Raw genomic sequence first — 17,183 nt, 5'->3', positions numbered from 1 at the left:
GAGTTGGGGTGGGCAGTCTGTTTGTTTTTCTATGTTGGTTTTTGGTTCTCAATCGGTTCTCAAAATTCACGTCATAATTTATTGTTTTGATTCAGTGTTCAGTGCTTTCTTTAATTAAAATCATCATGAAACACTTACCAAGCTGCGCTTTGGTCCTCCATTCTTTCTCGCTACTCCTCCTCAGAAGAGGAGGACGACATCCCTTACACTCACTGTACAAGCATTTTCCCAGTACACCCAGAACATTGCTCTGGGAACCAAAAGGAGTATCTCAGTGTCAAGGTAAGAAGCCTGGTGTGGTATCAGTCAGTCTCATGCAGGAACCAACCGTGCTTCAATGACTTCAAATCAAATCAAACTTTATTTGTCACATGTCACGAATACAACAAGTGTAGACTTTACTGTGACATGCTGATTTACAAGCCCTTAACAAACAGTGCAGTTCGGGAAGAGTTAAGACAAATATTTAGCAAGTAGACTAAAGTAAAAAGTAATAATAATAAACATTAACATCAGGATTGTATTGAGTCAGTGAACCTCTGACTGTGATAATAAAGATTGATTAATTTCCTTTGAATTTGAGTCCTTCGTGGTGAATTTCCTCAACAACAGACCGAACAGTCCTTCTCTTATCAAGTCATTGTATTGTTATTGCATATATTTTTATTATGTGTTATACATTTGTCTTGTTATATATTGTATGTTCTTGACAAGGTAAATTGAATAAGCAGAAAATATATTACGATATATAGCACTGAGCATAATCCTATTAAGCAGTTCAGAGAGTACCGAGGATGAATCCTATTTCTCACAGATCCATCTGAATTTATAGTAACAGTAATAGTCCCACCATTCTCCTGTGTCTGCTGACCAAGAGTAGAAATACACACAGTTCTCTGCTCCACCACCATTAGGCTCTCCACTGTTCCAATAACTGTAGAAGAAACAACACATAGAATCAGGCTCTCCACTGTTCCAATAACTGTAGAAGAAACAACACATAGAATCAGGCTCTCCACTGTTCCAATAACTGTAGAAGAAACAACACATAGAATCAGGCTCTCCACTGTTCCAATAACTGTAGAAGAAACAACACAGAATCAGGCTGTCCACTTCTCCAATACCTGTAGGAGAAACAACACATAGAATCAGACTGTCCACTGTTCCAATACCTGTAGAAAAAACACCACATAGAATCAGGCTGTCCACTGTTCCAATACCTGTAGAAGAAACACCACATAGAACCAGACTGTCCACTGTTCCAATACCTGTAGAAGAAACAACACATAGAACCAGACTGTCCACTGTTCCAATACCTGTAGAAGAAACAACACAGAATCAGACTGTCCATTCTGAACATACTACTCCAGACAGTGATGTCATAGTGACACAGAATTCATTAATGTCTTACTTTCTGGTCAGTGGTGTGTCGTCCACCCATTTCCAGGTCCCCTCAGAAACAGAGTCAGTCAGACCAATCCAGACATAGTCATATACTCCACATAACCAATTGACTAATGTCTGTAGTTGTGGGAGAGAGACAACATTGTTAAAAAATAGCCATTACTTCTCTCTCTATCTCTCTCTCTCTCTCTCTCTCTCTCTCTCTCTCTCTCTATCAATTTAAGGACTTTGTTGGCATGTGAACATTGATATCATACACAAACATAAAAAAGGAACATTAAACATTACAAAAGTTCCAAAACAATTAAGATTTTGGGTTATTGTTCTGTTACACACAGTGCCTTGCGAAAGTATACGGCCCCCTTGAACTTTGCGACCTTTTGCCACATTTCAGGCTTCAAACATAAAGATATAAAACTGTATTTTTTTGTGAAGAATCAACAACAAGTGGGACACAATCATGAAGTGGAACGACATTTATTGGATATTTCAAACTTTTTTAACGAATCAAAAACTGAAAAATTGGGCGTGCAAAATTATTCAGCCCCCTTAAGTTAATACTTTGTAGCGCCACCTTTTGCTGCGATTACAGCTGTAAGTCGCTTGGGGTATGTCTCTATCAGTTTTGAACATCGAGAGACTGAATTTTTTTCCCATTCCTCCTTGCAAAACAGCTCGAGCTCAGTGAGGTTGGATGGAGAGCATTTGTGAACAGCAGTTTTCAGTTCTTTCCACACATTCTCGATTGGATTCAGGTCTGGACTTTGACTTGGCCATTCTAACACCTGGATATGTTAATTTTTGAACCATTCCATTGTAGATTTTGCTTTATGTTTTGGATCATTGTCTTGTTGGAAGACAAATCTCCGTCCCAGTCTCAGGTCTTTTGCAGACTCCATCGGGTTTTCTTCCAGAATGGTCCTGTATTTGGCTCCATCCATCTTCCCATCAATTTTAACCATCTTCCCTGTCCCTGCTGAAGAAAAGCAGGCCCAAACCATGATGCTGCCACCACCATGTTTGACAGTGGGGATGGTGTGTTCAGCTGTGTTGCTTTTACGCCAAACATAACATTTTGCATTGTTGCCAAAACGTTCAATTTTGGTTTCATCTGACCAGAGCACCTTCTTCCACATGTTTGGTGTGTCTCCCAGGTGGCTTGTGGCAAACTCTAAACGACAGTTTTTATGGATATCTTTAAGAAATGGCTTTCTTCTTGCCACTCTTCCATAAAGGCCAGATTTGTGCAATATACTACTGATTGTTGTGCTATGGACAGAGTCTCCCACCTCAGCTGTAGATCTCTGCAGTTCATCCAGAGTGATCATGGGCCTCTTGGCTGCATCTCTGATCAGTCTTCTCCTTGTATGAGCTGAAAGTTTAGAGGGACAGCCAGGTCTTGGTAGATTTGCAGTGGTCTGATACTCCTTCCATTTCAATATTATCGCTTGCAGTGCTCCTTGGGATGTTTAAAGCTTGGGAAATCTTTTTGTATCCAAATCCGGCTTTAAACTTCTTCACAACAGTATCTCGGACCTGCCTGGTGTGTTCCTTGTTCTTCATGATGCTCTCTGCGCTTTTGACGGACCTCTGAGACTATCACAGTGCAGGTGCATTTATACGGAGACTTGATTACACACAGGTGGATTGTATTTATCATCATTAGTCATTTAGGTCAACATTGGATCATTCAGAGATCCTCACTGAACTTCTGGAGAGAGTTTGCTGCACTGAAAGTAAAGGGGCTGAATATTTTTGCACGCCCAATTTTTCAGTTTTTGATTTGTTAAAAAAGTTTGAAATATCCAATAAACGTCGTTCCACTTCATGATTGTGTCCCACTTGTTGTTGATTCTTCAAAAAAAAATACAGTTTTATATCTTTATGTTTGAAGCCTGAAATGTGGCAAAATGTCGCAAAGTTCAAGGGGGCCGAATACTTTCGCAAGGCACTGTAGGTAAACTACAAATGGGAAAAGAAATAAACTTAATTTTTGGTTGTTTTTATAATGTTGTTTGTTCTTCACTTGTTGCCCTTTTCTCGTGGCAACAGGTCACACATCTTGCTGCTGTGATGGAACACTGGCATTTCACCCAGTAGATATGGGAGTTTATCAAAATGTATTTGTTTTCAAATTCTTTGTGCATCTGAGGGAAATATGTGTCTCTAATATGGTCATACATTTGGGCAGGAGGTTAGGAAGTGCAGCTCAGTTTCCACCTCGTTTTGTGGGCAGTGTGCACATAGCCTGTCTTCTCTTGAGAGCCATGTCTGCCTACGGCGGCCTTTCTCAATGTCAGAGTCTAGGTGATGTGGGTAAGGCGGAGTCAGGCGCAGGACACAGAGATGAGTAATAATAGTAACTTTACTCAAAAATAATCTTCCAACAAGGAGAACGAAAATCCAGAATCACATAAACGAGTCAACTGACAACAATAAACACACACAAAACCATGATGGCTCCAGAGGGTTAAATAGGGAAATAATTCAAACGTAATGGGAAACAGGTGTGTACAATACAGACAAAACAAATGGAAAAATAAATGTAGATCGGTGAAGGCTAGAAAGCCGGTGACGCCCGAACAAGGAGATGCACCAACTTCGGCGGAAGTCGTGACACTCAATAGCAAGGCTATGCTCACTGAGTCTTTCCTTAAGTTTTGGTCAGTCACAGTGGTCAGGTATTCTGCTCCTGTGTACTCTCTGTTTAGAGCCAAAAAGCATTCTAGATTTACTTACTTTCTAATGTGTCAAGTAATCATATTTTTTGTTTTCTTATGATTTGGTAAGGTGTAATTGTGTTGCTGTCCTGGGGTTCTGGGGTTCTGTGGGGTGTGTTTGTGTTTGTGAACAGAGCCACAGGACCAGCTTGCTTAGGGACTCTTCTCAAGGTTCATCTCTCTGTAGGTGATGGCTTTGTTATGGAAGGTTTGGGAATCACTTCCTTTGAGGTGACTGTAGAATTGAACGACTCTTTTCTGGATTTTGATAATTACTGGGTATCGGCCTAATTCTGCTCTGCGTGCATTATTTGGTGTTTTACGTTGTACACAGAGGATATTTCTTTAAGAATGATGCATGCAGAGTCTCAATTTGATGTTTGTCCAATTTTGTGAATTCTTGGTTGGTGAGCGGACCACAGACCTTACAACCATGAAGGACAAACCAGACCTCATAAAGTGCAATAACTGAATAACTGATTCATTTTTTTTTTGCCAGATCCTAATTGGTATGTGAATTTTATGTTCCTTTTGATGGCATAGAAGGCCCTTCTTACCTTGTCTCTCAGATCGTTGACAGCTTTGTGCAAGTTACCTGTGGCGCTGATGTCTAGACCGAGGTAAGTATAGTTTTTTTGTGTGCTCTAGGGCAACAGTGTCTAGATGGAATTTGTATTTGTCCTGGCGACTGGACCTTTTTTTGGAACACCATTATTTTTGTCTTACTGACATTTACTGTCAGGGCCCAGGTCTGACAGAATCTGTGCAGAAGATCTAGGTGCTGCTGTAGGCCCTCCTCGGTTGGTGACAGAAGCACCAGATCATCAGCAAACATTTGACTTCAGATTCTAGGATGGTGAAGACCGGGGCTGCAGACTGCTCTAGTGCCCTCACCAATTCTTTGATATATATGAAGAGGGAGGGTATTAAGCTGCATCCCTGTCTCTCTCTCTCTCTCTCTACCACACACACACACCTGTTGTTCTTGGCTCTTGATGACCACCAGGTGTGCTCCTCTATTTCTGCAGTCCTGTCTGCTCTCCTCCCAGGATTTTTTCTCAGTAGAGACCGAGGGATGTAGTATTGTTTTGGGAAATGGTGTCTAGACAGAATTTGTATTCATGGTTTTACTGAGATTTACTGTTTGTTAATCTCACTGTCTGTCTGTCAATCTCTCTATCACTCTTTCTCTGTCACTCTCTCTATCTCCCTCTCTTATTTCTCTGTACCACACACACCTGTTGTTCTTGGCTCTTGATGACCACCAGGTGTGCTCCTCTATTTCTGCAGTCCTGTCTGCTACCCTCCCAGGATTTGTACTCAGTAGAGACGTAGTAACAACTGCTACCAAGCTTCTTCCATCCTTCCGGACACACTATAAGTTGAGCATTTCCTGCTTTAGTCACTTTAATACAACATTTAATTAAGTATCAATCAAACACTCAAGGAAGACAGGTACTAACATTAGTTTCTCACATTTTTAATATAATATAAGTTAATCTGCTTGTTTGTAAGTGACCTGTGTACTGATACAGAGACAGTCAAACAGAACAGTCATTAGACATTTTGACTCACCTTGCTCAACTAAAGGATTTTTCAGACGTTCTATCTCTTTCTGTAGCTGGTCTCTCTCTTTGGTCAGGGTGTTGTAACTGGTCTGTAGCTGGTCTCTGTCTTCGGTCAGGTTGTTGCCGCTGGTCTGTACCTGGTCTCTCTCTTTGGTCGGGGTGTTGTAACATGTCAATTGGTTTCTCTCTGTGAAATAATAAGATCAATGAACAAGGTAACAGTGGAATTTGGTTTACTTTCTGATTTGACTGGAATGTAAATGTAATTGATCCCTGATCATTACACCACTGATGATGAAGAATGTTTGAGTGAGAACATATCAAACTCACGGTAGAGAAACAGGCCTATGATCCCAGCCAGTAGGAGAACACACAGCAGCCCCAGACATCCTGCGACAGCTCCAGAGTATCTCTTCCACCACTGACAAGACACTGAAACACAAATTATTACCATAAAAACTTGCTGTATTTGTGTCTAATTTTGTGTCCATTTGCTGTTTGAATCACTGAGGGAAATACACAAGATTGACAAGGGACAGAACACCAGAACTGAGTTCCAGAACCTCACATATTCTACTGCTTGACTTCCAGAACTACTTCCAGAATATTGGCTTAAACATAGTGCAGAGTTCAGGCACCCAAAATGATTGCCGGCACCTATTTCAATCAAAATCATACTTAATTTGTAATTTGCTTCGTAAACAACAGACTTTTCCAACAATGCAGAGTTAAATATACAACATTTAAAATAGTGACACAATAAATAAATACACAGTGAATAAACGAAGAAGAATAACAAGTCTAAATAACATGGCTACAGAGCATTTGGAAAGTTTTCAGACCTCTTGACTTTCTATACATTTTGTTACGTTACAGCCTTATTCTAAAATGGATTCAATTGTTTTTTCCCTCATCATCCATAAACATTGTCTTCATCAATCTACATACAGAGCCTTTTTGGTACAATGTTCACCAGTATTCGAGCAACAGCCCAACTCTTATGCTAGTGAACGGGTCAAGATTTCCTTCCTGACTGTCTGCCTCCGTGCAGCTCGTCTCTCTCCAGAGGAGAGGCAGTGGTGAATCAGCACTAGAAGCTGCTTATGATCCCAGCCAGTAGGAGAACCCACAGCAGCCCCAGACACACTGCAGCAGCTCCAGAGTATCTCTTCCACCACTGACAAAACACTGCAGAACAAATTATTATCAGAGTTGTATTTGTGTCTACTTTTGTGTCCATAGAAGCTGCCTATACTGTGGCCAGGTTGGTCACTTTGTCTCCACTTGTTCCCTGCGTCCAGCAAAAGTGGTGGCTCGGCAGTAGTGGGGAACCTACCGTTGAGCCAAATCGCCTGCCCATCTCTCCCCCAGACTCCCCAGACCCCTGCTTGATGGCGCCCCTCGTGTGGCAGAGTCAGGCCTTTTCCCATGCCTGCTATTATCGACTCAGGCGCCGACGAGAGTTTCCTGGACCCTGGTGTCGTTACCCAGTTGGGCCTGGACTCTGTTCCACTCGATTCACCCCTCGAAGCCAACACTCAACGGACAGGTCCTCGCCCGTGTCTGGGAGAGGACCGTCCCTGTCATCCTGCATCTCTCTGGAAACCACCAGGAAATGATCACTTTCCACATAATCAACTGTCCTCACTCTCCCCTGGTTCTTGGCCATCCATGGTTAAAGATGCACAACCCTCAGATCGACTGGACCGCTGGAAGGGTAACCACTTGGAATTAATTTTGTCACTAGAATTGTCTACATTCTGCCCTTGCCCCTGCCTTGTCTGTGCCGCCATTCCAGAACCTCCTGAACTGTCATCAGTTCCTTCAGAGTATCACGATCTAGCTCCTGTGTTCAGCAAGCACCACGCCCTGTCGCTGCCGCCTCATCGGCCGTACAACTGCACCATCGACCTCCAGCCTGGAGCTCCTCTCCCCTGTAGCCAGTTGTATTACCTCTCTCGCCCTGAGCAGGAGGCCATGGAGAGGTACATCCAGGACTCCCTGGTTGCAGGACTTATCAGGCCTTTTTCCTCCCCGGTGGGTGCTGAGTTTTTCTTTGTGAAGAAGGATGGGTCACTGAGGCCGTGCATAGACTTCCGTGGGCTGAATAACATCACAGTGAAGAACAAGTATCCTTGCACACTCATCACTTCTGCTTTTCCCTTCCATAGTGCCACTGTGTTCACCAAACTGGACCTCCGGAATGGCTACCACCTTGTGCGCATCGGAGAGGGGGACGAGTGGTAACTGCTTTTAACACACCACTTGGCCACTGAGTATTTGGACATGCCTTTAGGTCTTACTAATGCCCCTGCTGTTTTCCAGAACCTGGTCAATGATGTGCTGAGGGACGTGATTGGACGCTTCGTTTTTGTCTTTGTGGATGACGTTCCGATTGTTTTCTAAGGACCCTGAGTCTCACCAGCAACACTTTCGCCAAGGTCTCCAACGGCTTTTTGTCAAAGCTGAGAAATGTGAGTTCCATGCTTCCTCTGTGTCTTTCCTGTGTTGTATTATTGCACAGGGGGAGTTACGTATGGACCCCACCAAGACATGACAGTCACAGAGTTGCCTACGCCCTCTAACCCGAAGCAGATATAGCATTTCCTGGGGTTTGCCAATTTTTACAGACGTTTCATCCTCAACTACAGCCGTCTGGCAGCACCTCTCACCACTCTTACCTCCCCCTCCACTCCTCACTCAGCCAGACCCCGAACTATAGTTCATCATGGAGGTGGACGCCTCCGACACTGGGGGAGGTACTGTTCTGTCTCAACGTTCCCACTCTGATCAGAAGGTCCACCCATGTGCATTCTTTTCCCGTAAGCTCTCACCTGCAGAGAGGAATTTTGACGTCGGTAATTGGGAACTGCTGGCAGTTAAGCTGCCTCTTGATGTTTAGTGTCACTGGCTGGAGGGCTCTGTTACCCCCCCCCCCCCACACCCTTCATCGTGTGGACTGACCATAAAAATCTGTCCTACATCCAGACAGACAAACGTATAAACTCCCGACAAGCCAGCTGGGCGTTCTTCTTCGGTTGATTCAATTTCACACTTTATCGCCCCGGTTCTAGGAATACCAAGCCTGGCGCCCTCTCCCGCCAGTTCACCGCCGACAACACTGGTTCGCCTTTCTGCGTCAGTGCTTTCTCATAGAGAGAGATGCCCGGGAGTTTGTCTCAACCTGCTCGGTCTGTGCCCGGAACAAAACCTCCACTAAACCCACTTATGGTCTTCTTCAACCTCTTCCTATACCCCATCGCCTCTGGTCACACATAGCTCTGGACTTTGTCACTGAGCTCAATCTTGGTTTCTTCAGACCAGAGAAATCTTCTTTCTCATGGTCTGAGAGTCTTTAGGTGCCTTTTGGCAAACTCCAAGCGAGCTGTCATGTGCCTTTTACTGAGAAGTGGCTTCCGTCTGGCCACTCTACCATAAAATCATGATTGGTGGAATGCAGCAGAGATGGTTGTCCTTCTGGAAGGTTCTCCCATCTCCCCATAGAGAACTCATAGAGATCTATCAGAGTGACCATCGGGATCTTTGTCACCTCCCTGACCAAGGCCCTTCTTCCCCGATGCTCAGTTTGGCCTGGTGGCTCTAGGTATAGTCTTGGTGGTTCCAAACTTCTTCCATTTCAGAATAATGGAGCCCACTGTGTTCTTTGGGACCTCCAATGCTGAAAAAATGATCTGTGCCTCAACACAATTCCTTCGATCGCATGATTTGGTTTTTGCTCTGTCAACTGTGGGACTTTTATATAGACAGGTGTGTGCCTTTTTAAATCATGTTGAATCAATTGAATTTACCACAGGTGGACTCCAGGGAAGTTGTAGAAACATCTCAAGGATGATCAATGGAAACAAGATGCACCGGAGCTCAATTTTGAGTCTCATAGTAAAGGTTCTGTTTACTTATGTAAATAATGTATTTCTGTGTTTGTTTTTGCAATACATTGCAAAAATGTCTAAAAACCTGTTATTGCTTTGTCAATTGTGGTTTTGTGTGTGGATTGATTTTGTTTGTGGATTTAATACATTTTGAGAGTAAGGCTGTAACGTAACAAAATGTGGAAAAAGTCTAGGGGTATGAATACTTTCTGAATGCACTGTGTAAAAATTATGTTTTGTCACTGACCTGCACACAATACCTCATTATGTCAAAGAGGATTTATGTTTAATATATATATATATATATACAGTTGAAGTCAGAAGTTTACATACACATAGGTTGGAGTCATTAAAACTCTTTTAAAACTGGAGTCATTAAAACTCTCAACAACTCCACAAATGTCTTGTTAACAAACTATAGTTTTGGCAAGTCGGTTAGGACATCTATGTGGTGCATGACACAAGTAATTTTTCCAACAATTTCTTACAATTGTTTATTTCACTTATAATTCACTGTATCACAATTCCAGTGGGCCAGAAGTTCACATACACTAAATTGACTGTGCCTTTAAACAGCTTGGAAAATTCCAGAAAAAAATCCTGAAAATTATGCAATGGCTTTAGAAGCTTCTGATAGGCTAATTGACATCATTTGAGTCCATTGGAGGTGTACCTGTGGATGTATTTCATGGCCTACCTTCAAACTCAGTGCCTCTTTGCTTGACATCATAGGAAAATCAAAACAAATCAGCCAAGAAATCAATTTCCAAACGACTGAAGGTACCACGTTCATCTGTACAAACAATAGTACGCAACTATAAACACCATGGGACCACACAGCGGTCATACCCCTCAGGAAGGAGACACGTTCTGTCTCCTAGAGATGAACGTACTTTGGTATGAAAAGTGCAAATCAATCCCAGAACAACAGCAAAGGACCATGTGTAGATGCTGGAGGAAACAGGTACAAGAGTATCTATGTCCACAGTAAAACGAGTCCTATATCGACATAACCTGAAAGGCTGCTCAGTAAGAAACTGCTCCAAAACCACCATAAAAAGCCAGACTACGTTTTGCAACTGCACATGGTGACAAAGATTGTACTTTTTGGAGAAATGTCCTCTGGTCCGATTAAACAAAAATAGAACTGTTTGGCGAGAAAAAGGGGAAGCTTGCAAGCCAAAGAAGACCATCCCAACTGTGAAGCACCGGGGTGGCAGCATCATGTTGTGGGGGTGCTTTGCTGCAGGAGGAACTGGTGCACTTCACAAAATAGATGGCATCATGAGGAAAATAAATTATGTGGATATATTGAAGCAACATCTCAAGACATCAGTCTTGTTAAAGCTTGGTCACAAATGGGTCTTCCAAATGGACAATGATCCCAAACATACATCCAAAAATGTTGCAAAACGGCTTAAGGACAACAAAGTCAAGATATTGGAGTGGCCATCACAAAGCCCTGAACTCAATAACATAGAAAAGTTGTGGGCAGAACTGAAAAAGCGTGTGCGAGCAAGGAGGCCTACAAACCTGGCTCAATTACCCCAGATCTGTCAGGAGGAATGGGCCAAAATTTACCCAACTTATTGTGAGAAACTTGTAGGCTACCCGAAACGTTTGACCCAAATTAAACAACGTAAATGCAATGCAACCAAATACTAATTGACTGTATGTAAACTTCTGACCCAATGGGAACGTGATGAAAGAAATAAAAGCTGAAATAAATCCTTCTCTCTACTATTATTCTGACATTTCACATTCTTAAAATAAAGTGGTGATCTGTTACTGACCAAAAACATGGAATTTTTACAAGGATTAAATGTCAGGAATTGTGAAAAACTGAGTTTAAATGTATTTGGCTATGGTGTATGTAAACTTCTGACTTCAACTGTATATATATCTATATATATTTAGCATTTGGCATTTCTGCTATATATATAAAATGAAAATCTGAAATGTCTTTATTCAATAAGTCTTCAACCACTTCAACCTAAATAAGCTCATGAATCATTTGCTTAACATGTCACATAATAAGTTGCAATGAATCCCTTTGTGTGCAATTATAGTGATTAACCCTCTAGAGTCTAAGCCGGGGGTGGTGGGGGAGGGTCTGAGCCGACATATGGAATTGTTTTAAGATACCAAGGATTATTTAGCTTTTTGATTTATAATTTTAAGTATAAAAAAATTATTGAAAAAAATGATTGCATGATGCATTGAATTTGGCATTTCCGCTATTAGCCAATAGAAACACATTGAATAACAGGTAGTCATTACTGCTATTAGCCAATAGAAACACATTGAACAACACAATAGTTTATAGGTCATAACAGTTTGTAGTCTATAAACTATTAGGTTATAATAGTTTGTAGGATATAATAGTTTGTAGGTTATAATAGTTTATAGGTCATAATAGTTTATAGGTTATATTAGTTTGTAGGTCATAATAGTTTATAGGTCATAATAAATTATAGGTTATAATAGTTTGTAGGTCATAATAGTTTATAGGTCATAATAGTTTATAGGTTATATTAGTTTGTAGTCTGTAATAGTTTATAGGTCATTATAGTTTATAGGTTATAAAAGTTTGTAGGTTATAACAGTTTGTAGGCCATAATAGTTTATAGGTTATAATAGTTTATAGGTCATAATAGTTTATAGGTCATTATAGTTTATAGGTTATAATAGTTTATAGGTTATAATAGTTTATAGGTTATAATAATATATAGGTTATAATAGTTTATAGGTTATAATAGTTTATAGGTTATAATAATATATAGGTTATAATAGTTTATAGGCCATAATAGTTTATAGGTTATAATAGTTTATAGGTCATAATAGTTTATAGGTCATAATAGTTTATAGGTTATAATAGTTTATAGGTCATAATAGTTTATAGGTTATAATAGTTTATAGGTTATAATAATATATAGGTTATAATAGTTTATAGGTTATAATAGTTTATAGGTCATAATAGTTTATAGGTCATAATAGTTTGTAGGTCATAATAGTTTATAGGTCATAATAGTTTATAGGTTATATTAGTTTGTAGGTCATAATAGTTTATAGGTCATAATAAATTATAGGTTATAATAGTTTATAGGTTATAATAGTTTATAGGTTATAATAATATATAGGTTATAATAGTTTATAGGCCATAATAGTTTATAGGTTATAATAGTTTATAGGTCATAATAGTTTATAGGTCATAATAGTTTATAGGTTATAATAGTTTATAGGTCATAATAGTTTATAGGCCATAATAGTTTATAGGTTATAATAGTTTATAGGTCATAATAGTTTATAGGTCATAATAGTTTATAGGTTATAATAGTTTATAGGTCATAATAGTTTATAGGTCATTATAGTTTATAGGTTATAATAGTTTATAGGTTATAATAGTTTATAGGTTATAATAATATATAGGTTATAATAGTTTATAGGCCATAATAGTTTGTAGGTCATAATAGTTTATAGGTCATTATAGTTTATAGGTCATAATAGTTTATAGGTCATAATAGTTTATAGTCTATAATAGTTTGTAGGTCATAATAGTTTATAGGTTATAATAGTTTATAGGTTATAATAGTTTATAGTCTATAATAGTTTGTTGGTTATAATAGTTTATAGGTCATAATAGTTTATAGGTCATTATAGTTTATAGGTCATTATAGTTTATAGGTTATAATAGTTTATAGGTTATAAGAGTTTGTAGGTTATAATAGTTTGTAGGCCATAATAGTTTATAGGCCATAATAGTTTATAGTAAATAATAGTTTATAGTCTATAATAGTTTGTTGGTTATAATAGTTTATAGGTCATTATAGTTTAAAGTTTATAATAGTTTATAGGTCATAATAGTTTATAGGTCCTAATAGTTTATAGTCTATAATAGTTTGTAGGTCATAATAGTTAATAGGTCATAATAGTTTATAGGTCATTATAGTTTATAGGTTATAATAATATATAGGTTATAATAGTTTATAGGTTATAATAGTTTATAGGTTATAATAGTTTATAGGTTATAATAGTTTATAGGCCATAATAATATATAGGTTATAATAGTTTATAGGTCATAATAGTTTAAGGTCAGAATAGTTTATAGGTCATTATAGTTTGTAGGTCATTATAGTTTATAGTCTATAATAGTTTATAGGTCATTATAGTTTATAGGTTATAATAATATATAGGTTATAATAGTTTATAGGTTATAATAGTTTATAGTCTATAATAGTTTATAGGTCATTATAGTTTGTAGGTTATAATAATATATAGGTTATAATAGTTTATAGGTTATAATAGTTTATAGGTTATAATAGTTTATAGGTTATAATAGTTTATAGGTTATAATAGTTTATAGCTCATAATAGTTTATAGGTCATAATAGTTTATAGGTCATTATAGTTTGTAGGTTATAATAATATATAGGTTATAATAGTTTATAGGTTATAATAGTTTATAGCTCATAATAGTTTATAGGTCATAATAGTTTATAGGTCATTATAGTTTGTAGGTTATAATAATATATAGGTTATAATAGTTTATAGGTTATAATAGTTTATAGGTTATAATAGTTTATAGGTTATAATAGTTTATAGGTTATAATAGTTTATAGGTTATAATAGTTTATAGGTTATAATAGTTTATAGGTTATAATAGTTTATAGGTCATTATAGTTTATAGCTCATAATAGTTTATAGGTTATAATAGTTTATAGGTCATTATAGTTTATAGGTCATTATAGTTTATAGCTCATAATAGTTTATAGGTCATAATAGTTTATAGTCTATAATAGTTTATAGGTCATTATAGTTTATAGGTCATTATAGTTTATAGGTCATTATAGTTTATAGCTCATAATAGTTTATAGGTCATAATAGTTTATAGGTCATTATAGTTTATAGGTCATTATAGTTTATAGGTCATAATAGTTTATAGGTCATTATAGTTTATAGGTCATAATAGTTTATAGGTCATTATAGTTTATAGGTCATAATAGTTTATAGGTCATAATAGTTTATAGGTCATTATAGTTTATAGGTCAAAATAGTTTGTAGGTCATAATAGTTTATAGGTCAAAATAGTTTGTAGGTCATAATAGTTTGTAGGTCAAAATAGTTTATAGTCTATAATAGTTTGTAGGTCATAATAGTTTATAGGTCATAATAGTTTATAGGTCAAACCATTCGGACGCTACGTAAGATTTTGTGAGAAGACCTATTTTCAGGATGTCTCATGGTATGAAAAACACCCCTCTAGCTCTGCCAAATTTCTCCACAGATACGGAAGGGTGATATCTGAGGATGGATCAACATTGTAGTTACTCCACAATACTAACCTACCTGACAGACTGAAAAGGTACAGGCTTGCACAGAAAAAAAGAGATTCCAAAACTGTTAGCAACAAGGCACTAAAGTAATACTGCAAAAATAAAATTGTCAAGGCAATTCACTTTTTGTACTGAATACAGGTCGGCAATCCAACACATTACTGAGTACTTCTCTCAATATTTTCAATCATAGTGGCGGCTGCATCATGTTATCAGTATGCTTGTAATTTTAAAGGACTGGGGAGTTTTTCAGGATAAAATAAAATCATAGAATTGAGCTAAGCACAGGCAATATCCTAGAAGAAAACCTGTTTCAGTCTGCTTTCCACCAGACAACCTACAACACAAGGCCACATCTACACTGGAGTTTGCAAAGTTACAGTTGTGATTGAAATCTTCTTGCAAACCTATGGTAAGACTTCAAAATGGTTGCCAAACAATGATCAACAACCAATTTGACAGAGCTTGAAGAATTTTGAAAAGAATAACGGGCAAATATTGTACAATCCAGGTGTACAAAGCTCTTAGAGACTTACCCAGAGATTCACAGCTGTAATCGCTGCCAAAGGAGATTCTAACACGTATTGACTTGGGTGTGAATATTTATGTAAATGAGACATGTCTGTGTGTCTGTGTGTCTGTGTGTGTGTGTGTGTGTGTGTGTGTGTGTGTGTGTGTGTGTGTGTGTGTGTGTGTGTGTGTGTGTGTGTCAGTGTCTAGCACTACACCAGGTTAAACTGTTACCTGAATGTTGATCACCAACTCCATCCTTGCAGGGCATGATTAAACTGTTGATCTTCTACTGTTGTATCTTCTACTGTTGTATCTTCTACTGTTGTAACTTCTACTGTTGTATCTTCTACTGTTGTATCTTCTACTGTTGTATCTTCTACTGTTGTAAAGTCTGCTGTTATCTCTGTTGTAGGTTTGTGTCTGTTCGCTGCACAGCTGGAGTCTCTGTGTGACTCAGTCTAATGTCAGAGACAGTTTTAACAGTCAACCTCATTAAAGGGGAAACCTTCTAACCAATAGTACGACACTAACCATCACCATGTGACCACAGACTTATTTTCTGAGAACCATGTTTGTTTACCACAGTGTAGATTAGTTTGTATATTTAGTTTATATTAGTTTAGTTTACTACAGTATAGATTAGTTTGTATATTTAGTTTATATTAGTTTAGTTTACTACAGTGTAGATTAGTTGTATATTTAGTTGTATATTAGTTTAGTTTACTACAGTGTAGATTAGTTTGTATATTTAGTTTATATTAGTTTAGTTTACAACAGTGTAGATTAGTTTGTATATTTAGTTTATATTAGTTTAGTTTACAACAGTATAGATTAGTTTGTATATTTAGTTTATATTAGTTTAGTTTACTACAGTATAGAATAGTTTGTATATTTAGTTTATATTAGTTTAGTTTACTACAGTATAGAATAGTTTGTATATTTAGTTTATATTAGTTTAGTTTACAACAGTATAGAATAGTTTGTATATTTAGTTTATATTAGTTTAGTTTACTACAGTATAGAATAGTTTGTATATTTAGTTTATATTAGTTTAGTTTACTACAGTATAGATTAGTTTGTATATTTAGTTTATATTAGTTTAGTTTACTACAGTATAGATTAGTTTGTATATTTAGTTTATATTAGTTTAGTTTACTACAGTATAGAATAGTTTGTATATTTAGTTTATATTAGTTTAGTTTACTACAGTATAGATTAGTTTGTATATTTAGTTTATATTAGTTTAGTTTACAACAGTATAGAATAGTTTGTATATTTAGTTTATATTAGTTTAGTTTACTACAGTATAGAATAGTTTGTATATTTAGTTTATATTAGTTTAGTTTACTACAGTATAGATTAGTTTGTATATTTAGTTTATATTAGTTTAGTTTACTACAGTATAGATTAGTTTGTATATTTAGTTTATATTAGTTTAGTTTACTACAGTATAGAATAGTTTGTATATTTAGTTTATATTAGTTTAGTTTACTACAGTATAGATTAGTTTGTATATTTAGTTTATATTAGTTTAGTTTACAACAGTGTTTATACATTTTAACATGTGATTAAAGCATTGAAGTGACAATATATTCACATGGAGTAAAATGGGACCCTGTGAATTCACACATCACAGACCAGATTCTAGTAATCAAAGCTTGAGGATGACTTAATCATTATCTTTGTAGTGTTGTGTCAAAAACTAAAACGTGCACCTCTTGGGGTTGCCAGGACCGAGTCTTGCCCTCTGTGGTCG

The 17,183-nt window shown here is 37.3% G+C and overlaps 1 long non-coding RNA gene across 1 annotated transcript; it reads right to left on the bottom strand.

Annotated features, from left to right (window-relative positions):
* Positions 1-333: 333 nt before the first annotated feature.
* On the bottom strand, positions 334-5,226 carry LOC118936938 (uncharacterized). Its single transcript, XR_016488665.1, has 3 exons — positions 5,101-5,226; positions 1,412-1,521; positions 334-934 (listed from the first exon to the last, which is right to left on the bottom strand). It is a non-coding gene; the product is annotated as an uncharacterized LOC118936938 (long non-coding RNA).
* Between the last annotated feature and the right edge of the window lie 11,957 nt (positions 5,227-17,183).

Source organism: Oncorhynchus mykiss, chromosome 19 (genome assembly GCF_057628025.1).
Source record: "Oncorhynchus mykiss isolate SJ-2025 chromosome 19, ASM5762802v1, whole genome shotgun sequence".
Taxonomy (NCBI): Eukaryota; Metazoa; Chordata; class Actinopteri; order Salmoniformes; family Salmonidae; genus Oncorhynchus; species Oncorhynchus mykiss.
This window is presented reverse-complemented; position numbering and strand designations above follow the sequence as displayed.